Genomic DNA, 24484 nt, shown 5'->3' with positions numbered 1-24484 from the left:
TATTATCACAGGATCTTCCTCTGCCTACGTATGCTATGGTTTCTGACTGTCTTGCGGAATTCCCTGATTCGGAGACTTCATCTTGCTCGAACTCGTCTGTTTCCAATCTTTCTTCGTGAATACGTTCTATTTCCCTACGGATTTTTCGGCACATGGCTATTATACAGTTTTTCTTATCGTGTCTCCCTTCTGATATATTCTGGCTCCATTTTGTAAGAATAAGCATTGTATTCGGGTCTACCCCCGGACGGTCTTGATTTCTGATCACGCAGTTTATGAGGAAACGTAACAGTTCCCCCTGTATCTCTACTTTCTGGAATTCCATAGCTCTGTTAATACATTCTGGGTCTCGCCCTGTTTGGACAAAATGATATATGTTATCTAGATGCGTAGTCATTCCTGGTAACCTCGCTAAATACTCTGCGGCTCGTCTGATACGTAATGATGCCAGGACCATTTCGTCCTCTTTACCGACCACCGGGTCATATCTACAATCTATAAGGAGTTCCTTAAGCGTGCGTTCACTTACGAATTTGGGTGTACGTGAATGCGCTGATTCTTGAAAAACAAGTTTATTTATTCTAGGTGGCGTAAAAGTATTGCTTGCACCTCCCGTGGCCCCTTCAGGGGCGTCGGGTGTGAATGGATTCGTCGAACGTGACACAGCAACTATAGGTGTCGATACCACTGTAGAATCGATTGCGGGGACAGATGCGGAAACAGATGTGCTTGCTGGAGCTCGTGTCGGGACTTGCTGTTGCACGGGGACAGATACCTGATCCTGACGTTGAACCCCTCTGCCAGACGGTCTATGTGGTGTGGGGTTAGCATACTCGGGAGCTGCGTCATCTAGATATGAGGAAAGAAAAACATCTTCTGCGGTTCTGGGATGCCCTTTTGGATGTACCTTAATTGGAAATAATGGGGGTGGCAAGTCTTTTGGCATTTCTGGAACAGCCTTAGGTAGTCCTTCGGCTAGGAGGGGATACATACCACTCATAAGAGCGTTTCTTTGTCTATCTACTTGTTCTGATTTCACTCGGATACCTTCCTCAATTAATATATTTTCTTGAACTTCCTTTGAACTCTCTTTACTCCTCTCTTCTTGTCTACGTGCTTTTTCTGTACGTCTATGAGATTCTTTACGCCATAACTCAACAGCGTCTTTCTGTGACTGTCTGACTTTTCTTTTCCATAACTCTTCCTCCACTTTCATGATGCACTCTGCATCCCAGGTTCCCGCTGCGGGCCACCTTTGACTTTCCGGCAATCCCTTGGTATAATCTACCCATAGATCAAGAAACAATATGGCATCTAAGCCATGCTTGTGATACATAAAATGCCCTGGGGTGTCCCTAGGAGGAATAGGAACTGCTTCTTCGAGCACCCCTTTTCTGGTAGTAATCTGTCTTAACTTCGAGAAGAGCGGCATCTTGACAACTGATCTGATACTTACTCTTGAATTCACTTAATACGAAAAACACAATAATGAACGGTGAACAATGAACAATCATTCATACCACAATATGCAAGACATTTGAACACTTTAAACATTTAAACATTAAACATTTTAAAAATGACCGACGATGATGACAGTCTGCATAACTAATCACCAAGCTGAATTCTTGACAATAACTGAATACTTCGGAATACTTGATATACTGCTAAACAGTACATATACACTGCTAAACAGTGCAGACCGGATTTGTGTACCCAAATCCGTCTTGACCGGCACAACCTATGTGCGCGTCAACACGCCTCCCCGGCGATGGTACTCACCGAGTAGCTCCTTGAAACGGAAGGCCTCAGAGAATGAACGGGACTCGATGACTGCGGACAGCGGACCCTCTGGACATCGGGATTTCGAAAACCTGGTGGGCTTCTGTATACCTCGGATCTTGCTCTCTCAGCTAGGCTCTGGTCGGGATACTTCGCACTTCTCACCGCCTCGTCTGGGTTGATCGCAGCCTCAGTCGCCCCCGCTTGACCGGAGGGAGCTTACAGGAAATCCTGCTGGTACGCGTTTATGGTCCGTCCAGCTGTGGCAGGAGACCGGGCCTGCAACGCACCGCCGGCGCGTGAGATGAGAAAGTGTCCCTGTTCGGGCGCCATTATGTGGTAAATATTCTTTTTACCTTGACTGAATTTCATACTGAATCTGAAACAAAGTAGAATAGCTCAAAATAACAAGAGGCAGAATCCGTGGTATAAGAGATTTTCTGAATGGGCTTTATTCCAAAATGGCCGACTCGAGTGGCGGCCTTCAGGTTCCGTCACCACGAGGGTTCAGGAAGTGAAGTACAATACTTTATTGACAAGAAGTAACTTTTATAGGTCATACATTACAATGAAATGAATGCAAAAGGCGTAACAATTGATAAGAGAAATGACAGAGTGGTACGTAATCGAAACTAGGCGTAATAAGGAGCAGAAAGAAACATGATTGGCTCTGATTATCATGCATAGGTGGATCTATAAGATAATACTTAACATAGATGCGCGCGCAGCAGCATGACGTGTGATTGACGTGCAACTAGGGGTGACGGGGACTTGACATTTAGCTCTACATGTGGAGACGAGAAGTCTGGGGGGTCAAGTCAACCTAATCCCAAATCATATCTAACATCCTATGTTTAGAGAACTATGTTATCCACAAGAAAAGACTCTCGGACAGAATCTATTCTATACTGACTGCGTGTGCGTGTACAAGCGTCTAAGTGTCTATATGAGATGCGAGGGGCAGAAAACTTTCCATGGCAACAGGGCTATGAATTACTTGCAGGAGGACGGAAAGGCCGAGTCCTTTGCTTGTGAGCTAAAGGAAATGTTTACCTAAATCACTGGACAGGAATGCATCGGCTGAAGAGCAAAGTAGATAATTCGAAGGTGAAATACAGCTTCTTGGCAGGCAGGCAAAACTGGCCGAGGCAGGCACCGTTAGCTGCACAGGGAGTAGGACAAAGTTCATGGATACAGATGCGAGCTCAAGCTGAAGCTGTCAGAGACAGAGAGCAGGGAAGGCTTTAAGGACAGAATCGGGCCTACTCGCCTGAACTGTAAAAATGGAGTAACTTAGCCATATAAAGTCGGTGGCCTTTCATACTTAGGAATCGAATATCCAGCCCATTAATGGCGGATCTGACAGAGGACATGTTGACGGTGGACGCACATGTATTTGCGTCTTCATAACTGGAACTGGAGGGAACATACATGTACTTGTAACATGCACATAGAACCGTTGGGGTCCAAGATAGGGGACATAACTGACCAGGAAAATCCACATTTCCACAAGACCACCAAAATGTGAGTGTGCAAGAGGCTTCTAAAATGTTAATTGCTGTAAGATGAGTGCGGGAATCATACACTGAAAAGTGGTACACAAATAATTTTATAAAAGTAATTTCAGTTTTTAAAAACAGAATTCATACACTAAGAAAATAGTACCCAGACAGTTTCTAAAAAATTAGTTCAGAGTTAAAAAGCACGCTAACTACTTAAAGCCGATTGGAGTGACAAAGTTGAAAAATTAAAATGGAGTTAAAATGGAGTATTAGGCAATAATCAGAGGTGACACAGCGCAATGTGAGGTGAAGACTTCTCTCACCTTCCTGCTTGTGTGGAAAGGAGCCAGCAGAGTGTGTATCAGGCCACTTTGCTGCTTATAGGCCCAGCTGTTTCTGCTCCGCAGGGCACGACCGCACCTCGGAGACATTTGTCCGCAAGGTTCCCCTCCAGCGGCAGGCCCCTCGGTCACCCGCCACGGCAGCTCCCGGTTCTCAATTCAGGTCGCAGTGCCACACTGAGTGGGGAGCGCTACCCCCGGGGGCCGGTCCCCAGTGCAGGGTAGTGTGCTCAGCCGGGATGCAGCCTAGTCCTCTCGTCCCGGCCGCACACCAGGGACCCTCTCAGGGCAGTCAGGACTGGTGTGGTGTGTCTCAGCAGCAGAGGGCACTCACTGGGACTCTCGGAGTTGGCCAGCCGTAGCCAGCAGGATGTCTCTCTTCGGGCAGCACCGTCTTTCACCCAGCAGTTCCCCATGTACCCAGGTCATTGGGGACCGGCGTTAGGTTTCAGGCAAAGAAGGTCCACCAGGAAGGGGGAGTAGGCCCGTGTCCAGCCACGCCTAGGTGCACACGGCAGTTGCAGCTCAGCCAGGACAGCGGGCGCCCGCCATTTTGTAAAATGGGTGCAGAGAGGCCCAGCGATAGCTCTCTGTTAATTGGCCTGTAGATCGTTATCACCGCTCGTTGTTCCGCTGTTTAGTTGCCAGATATGTTCCGCTTGTCATCCCTTGTAGTTTGAGGGGTTGTAGGGTTAGATTAGTCAGGATGCTGAAGGATTTAGGCTCCGGGCTGCAAGGAGCCTCACGTATGTGCGGCCATCTTGCTTGCGCGCCCTCTAGCACCACCCAGCTAACTTGTAATTGCTATCTTTAACTTCCCAGTAAGGCTTTAGCATATGGCGCAGGAAATACAGCAATGGCACGGAAAAGTTGTTTTTTTTTTATTTCAAAAGAATTTATTATTTTAAGGGAGTAAGAACAAGCATAGTATACAATCAAGAATGATACAAATGATATCAGCTGAAAGACATCCAACCTGGAAAGATGAGAGTTAACACTAAAATTTCATTACAAAGTTCATTAATCTGGAAATATCAGAGGAATGCATTAAATAAGGAAGAAACAATGGATAATCAGGAGACGTGCTTATCATAAGTATCATCATCCTATATTAACTTGGGGATGAAAGGAAAGAAAGGAAAGAGAGCAAAGACAGAAAAAAGATAGAAGAAAAGAAGAAGAAAGACAAGACAGGATGAAAGAAGAGAAGAGGATTTCAAAAGGATTCACCCAACAGCAACGACAGCATTAACCAGGCACATCAAAAGGATATTGAGCCACCAATCCCTCTGATGCCCTTTGCATGTACGTATCTAGAGTCCGCCACACATCATTAGATATAGACGGAGAGAGGTGAGCATGATCAACTGACGTATGAGCACTACGCAGAAAAGAAACCCATGCCCACCAAGTATGATAAGAGACTGAAGAAAAAGATTTCCACTCCATGAGAATTACTTTGACAGCAATAGTTAGTAAAAGATCCAATAATTGTAATTCCATGGCATCTAAGGGCAACGGGACCGAGGCCGCCAACGGACCTAGAAGAATTAGTGGAAAAGAGAGTTGAAACTTAATATCAAAGATAAGCATGAGGTGTTTGTGAACTAAACCCCAAAAGGGTTGGAGCAGAGAGCAATCAAAGAACATATGCTGGAAGTCACCTGGTGCAAGACCACAACTCCAACATCGATTATCGTCCTTGAGATTTAACGCGTGTAAACGAGTGGGAGTCCAGTGAAGAAGATTAATAGAGAAAAACTTAGATTGCATTAATGAGGGGGCGATTTTATTACGAAGAGAGAGCCTCCCAATATCGTGCCAAGTGTCTGAAGAAATATGATCGGTGACCTCATGCTCGAAATGACGTAGCCATTTTTGCTGTGCAACAGTTTGAGTAGGAAGTGTCGAGGACGACAAAAATTTATAAATCCTAGATGCTACATGACCAGACTTAATCCATAGGTGAAAAAGCATAATCATGGGGGAAGAAGGCTGAAGCTGTATTCTAGCAAGTGCTACCTTTATCTTAAGAAAAGTATAAAAATCTAAATTAGATAAAGAAAATTGCTGGGCCAGGGTAGAGAAAGGAAGAGGGTCATTATTGGAATCATACAAATGTTTAACAAGCGAGATACCTTTCCCCGACCAGTAAGACATCAAGTCTGGATCAATAGTAATTTTGATTTTGGAATTGCGCCAAATGGATGACCATCTAGTTTTATGCAGCGGAATCGCCACTCTCATATCAACTTTGCGAATCGCAGCAACAGTATCCAAAATAATAGATCTAGAAAATGGAATGAAAAGGGTATTTGTGGTTAAAAAAGAGGCAGTTGGAAGAGGAGAGGCCAATTCCTGTTCTATTAGCAACCAAGCTGGAACATGCATAAAGGGAGAGGAAAACCAGAGCGCACCCTGGGAGGCTAAAAAAGCAGATTGATATTTTCCCCAATCAGGAAGATTACATCCCCCCAACTCGTAGGGTTTCCTCAAAAATTTATAGGCAATTCTAGCCCTTTTATTATTCCATAAGAATTTGGAGGTAATTAAATCAAGATCATGAAAGAAGGCATCAGAGAGCTTTACTGGAAGCATAGAAGAGACAAAATTAATAATAGGTGTTATCATCATTTTAAGAGTTTGGAGCCGACCCCACCAGGAGATATGCTTCGGAGACCAATTATCTAAAAGATGTCGCACTTTAAGAATAGTTTGAGATTCATTATAAGTAACCGTGGCATAAAGGGTGGAACAAAAATAAATACCCAGATATTTTAGTTGCTTAGATTGCCACTTAAAGCCCGCCGAACCCATATGAGAGGAGAAGCAGTAAGCATTTAAGGGGAACATTTCTGTCTTATCTCTGTTCAGTGTATAACCTGAAACCTTTGAGAAAATGGAAATGATCTCAGAAATAGCCGGGATAGCACGTGCAATATCATCAGAAAAAATGAGAACGTCATCAGCATAGGCAGCTACTTTTAGCTGATGGGAACCAAAGGAAAAACCCATAATGTCTGGATGTACGTCAATCAGTCTGAGAAGAGGATCAATGGACAACAAAAATAAAAGAGGAGACAAAGGACACCCTTGTCTAGTACCCTGGCAAAGATTAAAAAAGGACGAGGTAGCCCCATTCACTCTTATGTTAGCCCTAGGTCGGGAGTAAAGAGACATAACCATACGGATAAAAGAATCACCAAGGTTATGTGCACATAAAACAGCTCGTAAAAAAGGCCAGGAAACCTTATCAAAGGCCTTTTCAGCATCAAGGGCCAAAGCCGCCGCCGGAAGGTTGGATCGCTTAGCGGCACCTAGAATATAACAGAAAGTACGGATATTATCACGTGCAAGACGACCCTTTACAAAACCTGTTTGGGAAGGCTGAACCAATTGAGGGATAAAGGATTCTAATCGTTTAGCTAGGATTTTAGCAAAAATCTTAGCTTCCATGTTAAGCAGGGAAATAGGACGAAAATTCTTGGGGTCTGAATGATCTTTTCCTTCTTTGGGGATTACTACAATAGTAGCATCGGCAGCAGAGCCAGACACAGAGCCATCCTTGATAAAAGTATCAAAGACCGATTGAAGTTTCGGAACAATCACAGAAAGGAAGGTCTTATAAAACAAAATAGGGTACCCATCAGGACCCGGAGCCTTACCGGAACGAGTGGCTTTAATCGCGGAAATAATTTCATCAGAGGTAATCGGGGCATTTAATGAATTATTAGCATCCTCCGGTAGAACTTTCAACGGCACTGTCTTCAAAAACTCCTGGCACTGTTCAAAAGACGCCTGAGTAGAGGGGGTATATAAATTATTATAAAAATCGTGAAAGACCTCAAGAATCTCTTCAGTCTGAAATTTCCTCTTACCAAGATGGTCAGTAATAGAGGAGATTTGGGAAGACTTATTAGCAGATTCCTGGAACTTTAATGTAGCTGCAAGAGTCTTGCCCGCACGATTTTTTAACAGTAGCCTCTTAGATTTCTGAGCTTGAAAACCAATATGCGCCCTCTTAGTGACAATAGTATTATACGCATATTTTAAATTCTTAATAGATTGTAAGCACGACTTATCCTTAGAATGTCGAAAAAGAGATTCCTGACGTTTAATCTCCTCTGCTAAATCCGTGAGTTCTTTTTTAATGGCAGCGTTTCTCCTGGACATACACTTAATGACCTGACCACGAAAAGTGCATTTAAAAGAGTCCCAGAGAACAACAGGGGAGCTTACTGAACCAACATTCTCAAGGAAAAACGTCTCAATATCATTAGAAAACTCTTGAACCTGGGAAACATCATGTAAAATTTCCGTGTTTAGCCTCCAAGATCGAGACTTTGCCCTAGGAGCAAAAGACATAAGTGTGAAAGTTACCGCGGCATGATCTGAAACTAAAATGGGGTGAATAAGCGGAGATGCGGAAGCTTGAACAAGAGAGGAGTGAACCAGGAGATAATCAATACGTGAGAAGGACGAATGAGGGGAAGAAAAAAGGAGAAGTCACTGCCAGTGGGATTATGAAGACACCAAACATCCTGAAGATGGGTCAGAGAACACATATTAATCATTTGTTTATGTGCTTGAGGGGGACGAAAGTTAAAGGCAGAATTCCTATCCAAAATAGGATCCATTGGTAAATTAAAATCACCACCTACAACAAGATTGCCAGAATGAGGTGTGTCATTTAGCTTTTTGGTGATCGTTTTCCAAAAAGACGGATCATCCTTGTTAGGGGCATAGATATTCATGACAAAGAGAACAGCATTACCATCGGACACCTTAGATAGTAGCCAGCGTCCCTCTGTTTCCTGTTCAGAGGAAACGATAGACAAACCAGACTGTTTAGAGACTAAAGTAATTACCCCATTTCTTTTACCGCAAGCATCTGAGCAAGCAACATCAGCAACCCACTCCTTCTTCAGAAATAACGCATCGCTAACAGAGAGCTTTGTCTCCTGAAAAAGGACGAGATACGAAGAAAGAGATTTGCAATAGTCTAGAATCTTCGACCTTTTAACTGGGTGACTTAGCCCTTTGACATTAAGGGAGAGTACATTCAATCCAGACATAGACCTATTAACAGGAGAAAAAGATATTGCATAAATGATATATGAACTACAACATCCAAGAGACCTCGCCTACAGACACTAGACATCAACACAAAACCGGGAGAATCCCAGGAGGAAATCCGAAGAGAAAAGGAAAAAAAAGATAAAGAAGAGAGCAAGAAGAAAGACAGAAAAAGAGGGAGAAGGGCCAACAAGGAAGGTCTGAAAAAGGCCGAATTCATACAAAGGGGGGACATGGAAAATGAGCAAAGAGCCCAACATGAGGAATAGAAACCATCAGCATAAATAGCCCCAAAACCGAACATAACAGATTATACGTTATTTTAAAAAGAAGAACTATCTAAAGGATATGAACAAGAATCAATTATCGTTCTAGAAACAGTACAACATATAAGTCTATACAGGCGACAAGTTGACCAAATTGATAAAAAGGTAACACCTAAATAGAGTCATAAAAAAGTATAACTGATGCAAAGAGAGCTAAAAGCTATCGTCACTATTATATCAAGCCAAACCAAAGCAGACACATGAAGAATAAGAGAAAGAATAAAGAGAAGAAATAAATTCCAAAGGATACTATATAATACATTGTGAAGAAAGTAAATGAAATAAAGAGGAGAGCGGCATATAGTAATAGATCAATATATCAAACCATGAAGTCTTATGACAGATACATAAGATAAATGAGACTATACAAAAAAATGTAAAATCTATAGATAAGCTAATAAATAACTGTCCAAAAATACATATCACTCGTTGCACTCAATTAACTGAGAGAGGTGAGAATATCTTAAATATATGAACATGGAAGTAAAGAAACATAAACCTATCAATTACAATACAGCTATAGAATTCCGACCTAGTCGAAAAAGACACTTAATAATAACGAAACAAACCAATCGATGCTATAACAGTGACATAGAACTAAACACTAACTCTACCAATAGCAATTAATAAGCAACAAATACTCATCAATGAATCAAATATGTAATCAATCTATACACCAATACATTTATAAACACTAAAGTACTCCACAAATATGAGACAACCAAAGACGATGAAAGTCATACACATAACCACAATAAAAGAAAATAAGAAGTCATACACTGGGATAAGAAACGGACCAGGACCTAATATGCGGAAAGACAATTTGGGAAGGAGAAGGATAAAAAGGATGGCAAACGCGGAAGAGTGACGTCAAACCAACACGAAACATTACCACAAAATCTTGGAAGATTCATACAATAGAACTATCAACAATAAAAGACCGTTACACCATACCGACAAGGAGGGAACACCACCAGACGACAAAAGCACAACAAAAACAATGGACACTAAGACCACCGTGCAGAACTAAAAGAGACTAATCTCAATAGATCTGGCAAAAAAGAAAATTCATTGCAGTATGAATAACCGCATCAGGTGCCAGAAGAACCAGGATCAAGCGAGGCCTCCATTTGAAGTTCCATCTGTAGCTCCATCTGATTATCCAAAAACGAGACCAAGTCAGCAGGTTCATCGAAGATTCTAGAGTGACCTTTAAAAGTAATGCAGAATTTTGAGGGGCCAGCAAAAGAGAAGGGGATATTCATCTCAGATAGACGCTTCCGAAGATTAAGAAAACCCTTCCTCCTTATGACGTGTCTCTGGCAAAATCTTGAGAGATTGAAATGCGATGACCATTCCACGAAACAACTCTAACCTTCCGCATATGAGCCAGAATTTGTTCTGTATGCTGATGGCGCAGTGGCTTAAAAATTACCGCCCTAGGTTGCGTAGCAGACTTAGAACGAAAAGTGGGAACACGATGTGCACGTTCCAGCTCAAAATCTCTTTGGAAGGAAATTTGCAGTGTGGAAGGAATCCATTGATAGAGGAAATCAATCATAGAAGGCGCATCTTTCTCAACATCCTCAGGAAGACCAAAAATGCGCAGGTTAGACCTGCGGTTACGATCTTCTTGCTCAGTGAGGTCCTTCCGCAAAGCTACCATTGATCGCTCAAGTTGTGAAAGAAATCTGGACTGCTTTTGCATGGAATCCTCTGCGCCACTAATACGTGCTTCCGTGTCCGAAACACGAAGAGACAGGGCCTTGAAGTCATTCCTGATAGCTAACACTTCCACTTGCAATAAATCTGTGTTAGTCTTGGTAGACTGCGCAATTTCATAGACCTCATTAAGGCGCGTCAGGATAGTCTCAAGAGTGGGACTGGGGTCCTTTTGCGGAGATTCAGGTGTAGGAGATACCTGCTTGGCCCTTTTAAGCGACGCTTTAGATTCCTTTGCGTCTTTAGTATTTGAAGACGGGCCCATATTCGCAGCCATAAAGCACACCACCTCAGCAGGAGAACAGTACACCACTCCAGACAAATTCCGAGAAGAGAATGCCAGGTGAAGTAGGAAACCTCAATATATCATGAGGGAGCGAACAAAAATGGATAGCGCGCTCTTAGCAGGAGAACAGAAAAAATAATAAAGGCAGATTCCAGGGACAGGGAGGGGAGCCACCTCACGAAAATATCACACCTTGCCGGTATCAAAAGGGATCCTTTCAACAGTCAGAAATAACCCAAAGGCAGGTAACCATTAAGCAAAGAGGCCCCACAAAATGGTCTTGACGATGCTTCTGACGAGCAAAATATCAGCAGAAAAACCAAAAAGTGTTACCAAAATAGGCAGCAAGGCAGCAGGCAAAAAAATAAAAAGCAATATCAGTTGAGGAAATAAAAGAAACGTCACCAGTTCTTATCTATCATCATTCCTGGGACTTCTGTGGCATTGTCGACTTCGCGCTGAGGAGAGACGTTTCACCGCTTCTGAGGAGACAAAATGGCGGCCGCTCGTGAAAACACCGAGCGCCGTCAGACAGGATCCAGAATATGAATGCCGGCAGCCTCAGGAAGCAGGAAACCTCCTCCAAAGCACCCGTGACATGTTCCTATCCATATGGCCGATATCCGCGATGACCGGGGCAGCCCAAAACAGCAGCTATTCCTCCGTCGGCTCCCGCTCAGCACAGAGCCCAAGCGCAAACCGCCATATCGTGGCGGCGCGCAAGCCACGCCCCACAAAATTACCCTTTTTGACACAAAAGGGCACTACTTTAAAATAATAAATAAGACACCCCTAAGTTGCCTTAAAGCCCACAAGGTTGGGTGCCTAGTGTTTAAAAATTGTATATTCTAGAATTCAATGTTGGCATGTACTTACAGTGACTAGTCTCCAAAAGCTATTTTCACAGTAAAGGGCTATAGCTGTCCTGTGAGAAAAGTTAATGTTTGAAATAAAATAATAAGTCTGCAAACTCTGGTTTCGTACAATTTACTGGAACAATACAAGCGTTGTTTTTAATGTTAATTAAAAATCTAATTCGGTATTAAAGTCATATCTTTTAATGTACATTTAAGAATATTGACTTTTAAAAAGGTATACTTTGTCTGCCCGAACCTCCAGTAGGCTAATTAGAATTAACATGCTAGCATATGGCCCTGATAGTGCATCGCCTTGATGAGGTGTGAAAACTGCTCCCAGAGAAGAAACAATGGCTTAACCATATTGGCAGGAAGACATGGGCTTGAGGTATGTGACATAAATCAGCTCAGAAAGGGCAGTTGAGGAGGGTTCACTTCACTAACATAAAAGAGATCAAGTTGAGGCCTGCCAATTATTAGTTAAGGATAAACGGAGACCTAGAGAACAGAAGCCTTTTGTCATCTAGGCTTTCCGTAGCAAGTTTTTCACCAGACCAGTGATAGGCAAAGATGGATCCACAATCAGTTTGTTGTAGCTAAGGAGGAGAGAGGAATGCTCAGTTTAAGAAACATATCCCTGACTAGTACACAATTCCCTACAGGGCCAGATGGATGCTGCCATATTGGATTTGCTTCAGAATGGCACACTGTGGAATAATTTGCAGAAAGGCAAACAGGATGTGCTGCAAAAGTATTAAGGTTATCCCGTGGGAGCTTGTTGGACTTGGCCCTTTTTGCAGGGTCATCCCTGAACTTTTTTTGCCTTCCTCCTGTATTTTTTCTGACCTGTTGTTGGCTGTTTTATGACTCTGAGCACTTTACCACTGCTGATCAGTGCTAAAGTGCATATGCTCTCCCTATGGTAAATGAATGTATTGATTAGTGATTCCATGATTGACTGATTTGGTTTACTTGTCAGACCATAGTACAGTGCACTGAGTATGCCCAGGGCATGTAAATCCAAATGCTGCTGGTGGGCTTGCAGCACTGATTGTGCCACCCACAGAAGCAGCCTTGTAAAATATGTTTAAGGTCTGCCATTGCAGAGCCTGTGTGCATTCTGGTACTGTCATGCTGACTGGGCAAGTGCACCCACTTGCCAGTCCCTAAAACCTTCCCTTTTCTTCATATCAGACACCCCTATGGTAGACCCAAGGGCAGGGTGCATTGTAAGTATAAGGTAGAACATGCCCTGATGTGTGTGGCATGTCCTAATAGTGAATTACAGCATTTTCGTTTTTCACTATTGCAAAGCCAGCTGTTTTCCATAGGCCAGAAAGGGCTGTGAGATTATTACATGTTTATAATCTTAACTGACTCAGAGAACATGGTAGAAATTTGAGTTTAGTATGCCTGATCTCAGAGTGATAAAATACATCTTTTAGTGAAGGTGGTTTTAACATTCTGTGTTTGAAAATACCACTTTTAGAAAGTAAGTATTTTCTTGCCTAACCTTTCAAGCCTGCCTCTGCTAGGTTGTGTATTCCTTGTCTGGAGTTTGAGTGACAGGGCTGGGGGATACCCGGAGACAGGGTGAGTCCGCCCAGTGGTGAATAGAGAGATCTGCATCTAGATGGGAGGGAGGAGTTGCACCTGGGACCTGAATAGGACAGTGCCTGCCCCCACAGTGCTGGCTCCACCCCCTGTGGTGCGTCTGATGTTTCTGCCCTGCACTGTGAAAGGAGAGAAGGAATCATGTCAACAAAGTGCTCCAGGGTTGGGCTTTCCCTCCACAATGCTGGCTCCACCTCATGTGGGGCGTCTGATGTTTCTGCCCTGCACTGTGAAAGGAAAAAAGCAATCATGTCAACAAAGTGCTCCAGGGCTGGGCTTTCCCTCCACAATGCTGGCTCCACCTTGTGTGGGGCGTCTGATGTTTCTGCCCTGCACTGTGAAAGGAAAGAAGGAGTCATGTAAACAGAGTGCTCCAGAACTGGTTTGGACTGGGCAAAAGCCCCTCTCCCCTCAGAGAACAAAGGATTTTGGGGTATAAGTAGTGGGACCCTGATCCCAAGAATTTAGATCACTTTTGGAACAAGAAGAAACCTTTATTTATGAGCGGAACCTGAAGAAACTGAGGAGAAACTATCCCTAAGCTGAAGTGCTGCTTGGGGGATTGGCCTGCAGTGGTTTGCCTGACTGCCAAAGGAAGGAGAAGAGACTTTGTGTGCTTATTTCAACTTGTAAGGATCTCCAAGGGCTTGGAACAGAGCTTGCCTCCTGCTGTAGTCTCAGGGACAACAGACTTCAACCCCCAGCTCCCCAGAGTTCTTTGGAAGTGCCTGCTGCGATTTTGGGGCTTCTGAGGGACTGCGTGTCGCAAGAAGCTGGAAGCGTGACTCAACGAAGCCGAAGCGTGTCGCCGTCGCTGCTGCTGCCGTCGCACTTCAGAACAAGGGTGTCGCCACTGGAGTTGTCGCACTGCACCGCATCGAGAGAAGCATCTCACAACGACGAGGAAGCGTGTCGCCGTCGCTGCTGCCTGCCGTCGCACTTCTGAACAAGAGTGTCGCCGCTGGAGTTGTCGCACTGCACCGCATCGAGAGAAGGGTCTCGCAATGAGGAAGAAGCGTGTCGCCGTCGCTGTTGCTGCTGTCGCACTTCTGAACAAGGGTGTCGCCGCTGGAACTGTCGCATTGCACCGCATCGGAGAAAGCGCCTCGCATCCCCGAGAAGCGCACCGCCGTCGGAGCTGCTGCCATCGCATTTCTGAACAAGGATGTTGCTGCTGTAGTTGTCGCATCGTGCGGAAGCTTCACGCATCAGTTGGAGCTGTTGCTGTCGCACTTCTGAACGAGGGTGTCACCGCTGCAGTCCACGCATCGAACCGAGAACTTCTCGCATCCCCAGAGAAGCGTGCCGCATCTGGAAGATCTTCACGTCTTTATTTCTTTGCACCAGAACTTTGCCGCATTTCCATCGCTGCGACATTTCTTGTCGTGGAAGCGCAACGCATCGTAAGGTACATTGACGCAAAGTGTTGCATCTTAAGAACTGAACTAAGCTAAAAACTACCATCTTAAAGTAATAGTATTGTGTATTTTTGTTGTTTATGGTCTTGTGGTAAATCTATATAAAGTATACGTATTTTTTATATAAAACCTGTGTGGTGTCCATTTGTAGTGTTGTCACTGGATTACTGTATGTGGTCACAAATGCTTTACACACTGCCTCTGAGATAAGCCTGTCTGCTCGTGCCAAGCTACCAAGGGGGTGAGCAGGGGTTATTTTAGGAGTGTACCCTCTTACCCTGACTAGAGGCAAGGGACCCTATTTGTCACAAGTACCTACCTGTGCCTGTGCCAACAAGAGACCCCCACATCTAATAGAGCTTTATCCACATTGGTTAGGGAGTATCCAGGAGACCCCTCCCCCACTGGCTAGTAAATACTACAAAAGTTGCCCCTAACCCACAGCTCATCAGTACACTCTCCAGACCTGCGGAAAAATAGAAGACTGGACTTGCTGTTTGAGACCCATTTGGAAATAAGAAGGGTTGTACCTGCTTCCACTTGTACCCAGGACTATGAAATTGACTTTAAGCATCCATTGGTTCATCTCCTGTGTGGCTAGAGAGACAATAAACTTCAAGAGGACTTTTTCCTGCAGTCCCCAGGTAGTAAGTGACAACTTAATCAATCAATCAGTCAGCATTTGTATAGCACAACACTGTCACCCCTAGAGGTATCTGAGTACTGAGGGTGCCATGAGTCAGTTGAAAATCCAGGTCTTGAGTTTCTTTCTGAAGTCCGCCAGGGAGGGAACTGTTTGGCGGTGGAGGGGCAGGTCTTTCCTGGATTTGGCGACGATGAAGGGGAATGAGAGTTCTCTGCTGTGCAGATGCAAGGGGTGTGCACACAGGCCAGTTAGGAGAAACGCAGGTGTTTAGTGGGTAGATGGAAGTTCAGTTGATGGTTGATGTAGAATGGTCGGTGATCATGTGGAACTTTGTAGGCGTGCATGAGGCTCTTGAACTGGCATCTCTTCTGGATGGGGAGCCAGTGGAGGTTTCTGAGGTGGGGGTGATGCAGGTCTGTTTGGGGAGGCCTAGGATGAGTCTGGCTGCTGCATTCTATATGGTCTGGAGTCTTCTGAGGAGCTGGGTGGTGATGCCGGCGTAGAGAGCGTTGTTGTAGCGAGCGAAGCGAGCATTATTGAGGTGGCTTATGACGGTCTTTCTGGTCTTGACTGGGACCAATCTGAAGATTCTGAAAAGCATGCAAAGGGTGTGGATGCAGGAGGAGGCAACTGTGTTGACTTCCCAAAGATCAGTACTTCTGTCTCGGCAGAGTTGAGTTTAAGGGGGGAATATGTTACAGAAAAGGAAGCTGGTGATCGCATAGAATCACTGTGATCGAGCTCCCGCTCCAGCCCCCTCAACCCCCTGTTAGTTGGCTTACCTGCACGTGACTTGTTGGCGGTGCGCTGATGCCGGATGGACAGGCAGCATCCAGGGCTGCCAGATTTCCAGGCAAGCTGGGTAGACGTTGCCGACAGCGTTTTTCGGCGGGGTGCATTGGGAGTGGCCGGCGCAACTTGATGGAAGAAAAACCTTGGCATGCTCACTGCGCTGGCTGAGAAGCTCGCTCAGTCATGCCGCTGCGCCCTCAAGGAGTGAGCGGGACTTGTCACAGTGAATTGTGGATTCGGCCGGAGGGCCCAGGAAGAATTATCTGGTTTTGTCTTGGAGAAAGTGATTACTGAGAATGCATAATGCCTCCCAAAATGACAAAGCAAGCCATGGAGGTTACTTCACGGGCTACAGCACAGCTGCAGGGGTCAAGACAGGAGTCTCCCCCAGTTAACATTGAGGAGAATGCAGGTAAGCTACATGAGTCCCATACTGCTAAAAATCCGCTGGATAGCATGGGGACAGGGAAGAGAAGAAATTTAACAGACTGTATGCAAGGTAGGGCTAGAAAACTGGTGGTGAGGAAGACAGTTGGAGAGGGGGTCTTGCCCCCTGGTAAAGACAATCTGGCCTCTCCTCTTGCATCACACCAGTCAGCTATCACAGACGTCTTTAAGACTAAGGATGTAGGGGCAGCCAAATCTCCCAAGAAGTTCTTAAAGTGCAGGATTTTGAAAAATCAAAACGATTGGCTCGGGTTGACCCCTGTACATCTAGAAAATATTGAGGTGGTAGCTGAAGTGGCAGATAATGGAGGCTCTATGCTCTGTGTATCCAGGGCTTCTTCACTAGGCGAGACTAGCACTCAGGGGGAGATGGTCGGTACTTCCAAAGAGATGATCCAGGGGGCCCTAGGAAAAGAACACAGGGTCACATATGATCTTCAACCTAACTCTCAGTCTGTTTCTCTTAGCAGTGCTATTAAGGGCTCAATCTGTAGTATAGAGCCCGATGGGTCAGTAGCCGCTGATCTTACATCTGATGGGGATGATGAGTTCTTCTCACTTACTGATAACTCTCATTGGGAAGTCTCTAATTCTAGCCGTAGCGAAACAGGGGATAGTTCATCAACCTCATGCTCTAGCACACTTGAAGCACCCGAGATAGCCCTTAAGTGCCAAAAGCATCAGAGGAGCTCTAAAGGATCCAAGGGCTACATAGATCCACGGAAGAATAGGGAGAGAAGCATCACTGGCAGCGGGATGAAGTGGGATTATTCCCATAAGAGGATACTGGGATCAACAGAGGTGGTGCCCGCTCAGGCAGAGACTCCGCTTTGTGGTCAGCAGGCTGAAAGGATAGAAAATACAAATTCCGCTCTGGCCTTGATTTTGGAGTCGATTAAGGAACACCGCGCAGAAACCCAGGCGGATGGGAAAAAAGCCAGGCCGGCTGCAAAAAAGCTGGAAGGCGCTGTTCGAAAGTAGGGAAGGCTTGTTTGGAGATCGGTGAGCGGCTTAACATCATAGAGGAGAGAACAACTGCCATAGAGACTGAGTTGGTTGCTGTGAGAGAGCAGACTAAATCCCAATACATACAACTGATGAACACCATGTGGAAATTGGAAGATCTGGAGAAACACCAGAGAAAGAATAGTCTTCGCTTCCTTGGGATTGAGGCAGGCCTAGAAAGGAATGACATTCAATCTTTTATTTTGGACCTTCTAAAGGAAGCTTTTTCCGAACTTACAGGGTGGGACTGGGAATGTGCAGTTCAGAGGGTCCACCGGTTTCCATTTACTCGTCATAAAACTACGCAGCCCAGCAGAGATCAAAAGCAGCCGAGGGCTATTTTAGTTTTTTGGGGTAATTTCATACTGCAGCAGGCTATGTTTGAGAAAGCTCACCCGGAGGCGAGAAGGCAATATATGTGCACCCTGATTTCTGCCATATAACAGTGGAGGTGCAGATGACGTTTAAAGCAGGTTCTCAAACCATATCAAGAGGCTGGATTCAAAGCTTTTTTGCTGGTGCCAGCAAGGTTGACAACAGAGGGTCTGTAAAAAATTTTAATTCTAAAATACAAGCCAGAGATTATTTTGGTTAGGCTTTGGCAGAAAGAAGATATGTATAGATTTTTTGATGTTTCAGTTTAAGAAGCTGTGGGCTATGCTGGATATTGGCGGGTTTCTTCTTAGGGAGGCATACCCCTTTTTCTCTTTTTCTTTGATATAATAAGGGTGGTTATATATCTGGCTGGTTTCTCACTTTATCTTGGCAGGTATTATTTTTCACATTGGTGTGAGGGGGCGTAAGGGGGGCCCAGGAGTGGGAGCTTGCGGTGTTTCTCGCCTTCTCTATCACACAGAACTAGTAGGTCTGGCTGCTTTCATTGGCAGTGGGGGGTTAGGTGGGAGGTGGGGGGACTAAGGGGGGTTGGGAGTAAACATTGAAAAGCTGGTATGTAAATTGCAGAAAAATATTATTAACTTATTTTTTTTGGCAGCATTAAAGGATAGAGGACGCTGTGAATTTAAGAACGGAGGGAGGAGCTTCTTATGGCAGTAAGTAGTTTCTATTAATTTTGGCAGGGCATTTCAGATGCACCGGATCGATGGCTAAGCTTCGCATTGTCACTAAAAATATCTGTGGGCTAAATGACAGAGCTAAAAGGAGAACGGTTCAAGAAGATTTAAAGTTTCTAAAAGCAATGTATTGCCTTCAGGAAACCTATATAGCACGGAGCGATAGCAACAAGCGGAACTCTCTGGGGTTGAAGGTAGTATGTCACACAACTCAGGATGTTAGGACTAAGGGGGTAGCCATATTAGTGAAAGTTAATGTTATTAACCCTGGGAGAAATGCAGTGGATAAGCATGGCAGATGGGCAATAGCGAAATGCAAAGCAGGCAATGGTTCTTTTACGTTGTGTTCAGTTTATGCTCCAGTTTTAGATGATCCTGGCTTATTTATTTGTTTAGCTATGGAACTACCCTCTTGGCCAGTACCATATGTAGTTTGTGGGGACTTAAATATAAACGGGTCTACAAGAGCCTCTGGAGATAATAGAGTCTTTAGTTCAGGAAGAATCTTTTAAGAGATATTGGATTGGTGGATGTTTGGCCTAGATTGAAAGCCCAGGAGCCTGGATATACCTATTATTCAGCTCCCCATGGCAAGTTTGCCAGACTGGATTATTTTTTAGTTTCATCGGTTTTACTCAAGAAGGCTCAGGTGGAACTTTTCCCCTGAGTAATGTTGGACTATAATCCCATCGTGTTGGTAATCCCTCTTAATTGATTGAGAAAGGAGGCTAGAAGGTGGACGTTTGAGAGGGCACTTTTATCTGACCAGAGTTGAGTTTAAGGCAGTTAACTCTAATCCAGTTGGTTATGTTGGTCATTGCGTCCCATAAGTGGATTTTGGCATTGGAGGGGTCCTCAGTGAGTGAGAGGATTAGTTAAGTGTCGGCAGCATAGGAGATTATGTTGTGGCCGTGGGATCTGACGATGTCTGCGAGGAGGGACATGTAGGTGTTCAACAAGGTGGGGCTGAGGGATGATCCTTAGGGTGCACTTCATAGGATGTCCATGGGTTTGGAGGTGAAGGGAGGTAGCCCGGATGCTCTATGTGTATCCTGAAAGGAAAGAGGAGATCCTCTTTTGTGATTTTACTGAATGCTGATGTTGTAGAGTCTATCGATGAGGGTGTGGTGGGGAGGCTGTAACAGAGTTCTTGAGAGGGGTGGATGATGTTTTCTGTGACTATTGGGTTGGAGAGTTTGAAGAGTTATTTTGTGTGGTTGGCCGCTGTATCTATGTGGGTTGTAATGGCTGCTTTCTTGCCTTCCTTGATGCACAGGTGGTAGTTGCTGAGGGCTAATTTGTGAGTGGCTCTGTCGGTGTTGCTTGTGGTGCGCCATAATTTTCCGAGTAGGTAGCAGTCGCGCTTGGTGGTTCTAAGGTCTGGGGTGTACCAGCTGGCTTGTTTTGAGGTTTTGTTTGTTTTTGCTGGTTTCAACAGGGCGCATTTGGTGATCCATGCGGAGAAGTGCAGGACAGCCTGGTCAAGGTCTGATGAAGCTAAGGGTTAGGTGGTGTTGAGGGCCTGTGTCCACAGTATCCCGGTTATTTTTCTCCAGCTGTAGCAGGAGGAGCTGTGATGATTGGTATTGGTGTCCTGATTGTCATAAATAGTGAAGTGAAAGATGGCATGGTCGGTCCAGGTAAATTCTAAGACTCTATCCCTCTCCCACCTAGATATAACATTACCACCTGCTCTCCTCCTGCTAATCACCTCTTCTTTCCACATGTGCTAGGTCTCATCTTACCTTAATCAATGACCCCCAGTATCCTCCATTCTTTTTCTCTCATGCACACCACATACCCCCATCTTTCTCCCTCAATGAATCACCAGTTAGAGCTCGATATATTACCCTGCTACTCCAGCTTTGGCTTTCTCACAACCAGCTCCTAAATATTACCCGTAATCTTGATATACACCCCATACCTTCTATACCAGTACCATTCCAGTTTTACTTTCCTGATCTTCCTTCCTCCTTGACCCTTCAGTGCAACAAAATTGAAGAACTACCACAGGCAGTCTCACAACTCTCATATACTATATTCACACTCACATTCTGCTCACCCCAAAAAAGCACACAGTCAACTGCCACACTTCAAAGAATAATTCCTCTGGTGAAACTTAACCTGCTGGTGCAACTGAGAACCATGGGCCAAAAGAACAAATCCCTTCCTGGATAGTATTGACCTTAGCAAACACATTGAAAGTTATGGACCAAATGCAGCTACCAAACCCGTCTTTTTCTCAGGTGAAGATAACTTCCCCATCCATGCCACCAGAAACCACAGACCACCAGAACAAGGTCTACCACCCAGAAATATTAAACCATCCAATCTTACTCGGGTACACAACAAATGTTAAACAAGTCCTGTGTCTAAACTCATCACATGCTGCATAACTGCTTTTCAAAAATAACTCAAAAAGTCTGACTCTTGAGGGATAAATGTCTATTATTTAGTGTCTACAATAATATCAGAATTATTATTGGACTTCATGCATTCTTAAACAAAACATATTCTAATATCGAATAATCCAAACATTTCCTTCTGGACTGTAGATATAGATCAATTCTTAAATTATTTCTTGAATTTAATCCCATGCTTATAACAAATACACAACATAAAACACACTTTCCTCATATATATACTCTTATTGTACACAGTTGGTCCAAAAATATTAATCTGTGTTGTAGCCGTTTTAAGGTAGTCCACTAGTATATTCCACAATCTAGTTGCCTAATTTCCATATATTGCATAAGTAATGTGATTAGGCTGGTGATCATTATATCAAAGTTCCTTTTCCATTTTGGTGTGGACTCAAGTTAGTTTGCGGCCTCCTCAGAACTATATAAGCAGTGTGAATCCTTTGACTTAAAAAAATTAAATAACCCTACATAAGTATGGGTACTTCTTATAAACATTGTACATATATATTTACACAATACAAACCCCTTAAGTGTCAATATGTACAATGCAATTGTGGCACATAGAACCAGATCGCTGGTGTCAGAGGACAAAAAGACAAGAAAACAGGCACAAATGTGTAAAAATCCACACATTGTTGACCAACTGCAGATACCATGTCACAGGTGCCCAGAGGAAACAATGTAAACCATGAGCATTCTGGGTCAACTCAAAAGTGTGGGGAACACTGACCTGGTGGTGTAGTGCGAAACCGGCCTATTAGTGGACACTTTGTGTGTGATTATCTACCCTGCATTTCTTGATGTATCACAGAGAAATTCCAGTGCATATTAGATACTTAGGGCCTCATGTAGGTAGCATACCAGTTACCACTTCTAAAATACCGAACGATACCGAATCGGTATTTTAGAAGTGGTAACTGGTATGTAGGTAATGAGTCAGTATTTTTTACCGAATCGTTACTAGTCGGTAATTACCGAATCGGTATTTACCGATTCGGTAATGAGGCATACCTTCCCATTGATGGGAAGGTATGCCTCATTACCGAATCGGTAAATACCGATTCAGTAATGGGGGGAACACATACAAGGGTGGCAGGGTGTCACATTGACACCCTGTTGCACCCCTGATTCGGCCATGTGTGCACATGTGGCACACATACATGCCCTAAGGGCATGTATGTATGCCACATTGCACACTGCTACGCGCGTAAAAATGCATTTACACATACATTCATTATTTACCACCAACTATAAGTTGGTGGTAAATACCGACTCTTAAACACACACACACACTCCCCCTACATCTCGATTTTGCTTTCGGAATTTACCGAATCGGTAAAATTACCGATTCGGAAAAGTTACCGATTCGGTAACATTACCGATTCGGTATTATTACCGAATCGGTAATTTTACCGATTCGGTAAATTCCGAAAGCAAAGTTTGTCCCCCTACATGCCAATGGCCAAAATACCGGTCGGTAACGGTATAATTACCGAAAATCGGCCGTTACCGACCGGTATTTGGCTACCTACATGAGGCCCCAGGTGTCATGCAGGGAGCATACAACAGTCTAGCCCATGTGCAAAAAGTGTAACGTCCATGCGAAAATGTGCTGGTGGATGTAGGTGCACAGAGTAAGTCCGGCAACCTGCCTCTTACCTTTGCAATTTGTCAGCGTTATTGAAGAGTGACCTGAGTAAATCACCACTACTGATTGTTGCACATGGTTCTCTATAAATGGAAAAATATATATTCAATCTAGCAAGGTCCGGAGGATCCCCCAAAAGAGGATTGGAGGCCTCCTGGTAATAACGGGTACTGTTGGGTGCCCTGTGGGGAGCCAGTGTGTTACTGATGGTTGTGTATGTCATTTCATTGTGTTCCCACACAGGCGGTAGTGGGTGGGGATCGCAGATCTCTCACTAACAAGCACTTTATCCTGGGTGGGATAATGGGAAGTAATCTTAGAGTGGGGGCTACTTCAAAGGGGCTGGACAGAGGTGTCTCTCTAAGTATCATGAGCTCAGAAAACGGTCCTGTAGGCCTACTAGTAACATGTCACCCTAATGCTAATATGATGGAGCTTATGATAGTGGAGGTTGGAAAGGGATTACAACACCCTGACATGAGTTGAGGGGTGTTAGAGTCGGGGATCTCTGGTTGGCGCAAGGATGTCCTTGTGTCAAGCAGGGACCCTCTCCTCCACGTCAGGGCAAAGGATAACCCCTTTTGGAATGACCCTTGCTCACCCTCTAGGTGCGTGGCGTGAGCAGCCAAGGCGATTCTTCAGGCGTTGTTGGTTAAGCACTTACAATCACACACACAGTAAATACATCAATCCCCCCAGAAACGGACACCAGGCTTAGGTATGTGAAAATATGCTTCTTTATATAAAAATAGTTCTCTCAATATGCAGATTTATCACAAGACCAGTAACGTTGTTTTGATGCCACCAGATTATCAAGCAGGCAAACGGTTCTTTAAGCGGATGCTCTTTTAGTCTCTTTTCAATGTCACTTGGGATATTCCAGTCTTTGACTTACTTCAGGCCTACCGCGGCTCACGCATCGGTCGTGGGCGCGCTCACGCCGTGCACAGCTCCTCCCGGTGGCTCCCGGGCAGCGGCGGTGAGACGGGCGTGCGGTGAGGATTTAACAGGGAAGTAAGGCGGTGCGGGCCCCGAGCCCGATACTGGAATTCCTGTAGCACTGTTGCGAGAAGAGAGTCGGCACAGATCGGTGCGACTCTCGGCTTTGGGGAAGTGTTCTTGGATCCTCAATCAGCGGGTGTGGGCAGCAGGCAGGCGCAGCCAGCGACCCTTAGCACGGCGGTGCAGGGGGGTCTCCACAGCGGGGGCGGCGCGGCCTGAGATGTCCGGGGATAGCGAAGTGGGGTCACAGGGCACGGTCAGTGCAGAGGGGTGACCCGGCGTAGATCACAGTCGTCGGACGGATTCCGGCGGGAGGGGTGACAGCGCGTTCAGCGCACTCCAGTGGCAGGCGGTGACAGGGGTGCAGGCAACCTAGCTCAGGGACAGAGAGCGGCTCCGGACGGAGCGGGGCTCTCACGGGGTAAAGGCAGGCAAGCTCCTGAGTGTCACGGGCCTAGGAGGGGCGATGAGGGGCGCAGTCTCTTTCCAGCGGGATGCACACACGGCTCGAATTGGAGGATGAGCAA

The sequence above is a fragment of the Triturus cristatus genome, chromosome 2_2 (assembly GCF_964204655.1).
Source record: "Triturus cristatus chromosome 2_2, aTriCri1.1, whole genome shotgun sequence".
Classification (NCBI taxonomy): domain Eukaryota; kingdom Metazoa; phylum Chordata; class Amphibia; order Caudata; family Salamandridae; genus Triturus; species Triturus cristatus.
This window is presented reverse-complemented; position numbering follows the sequence as displayed.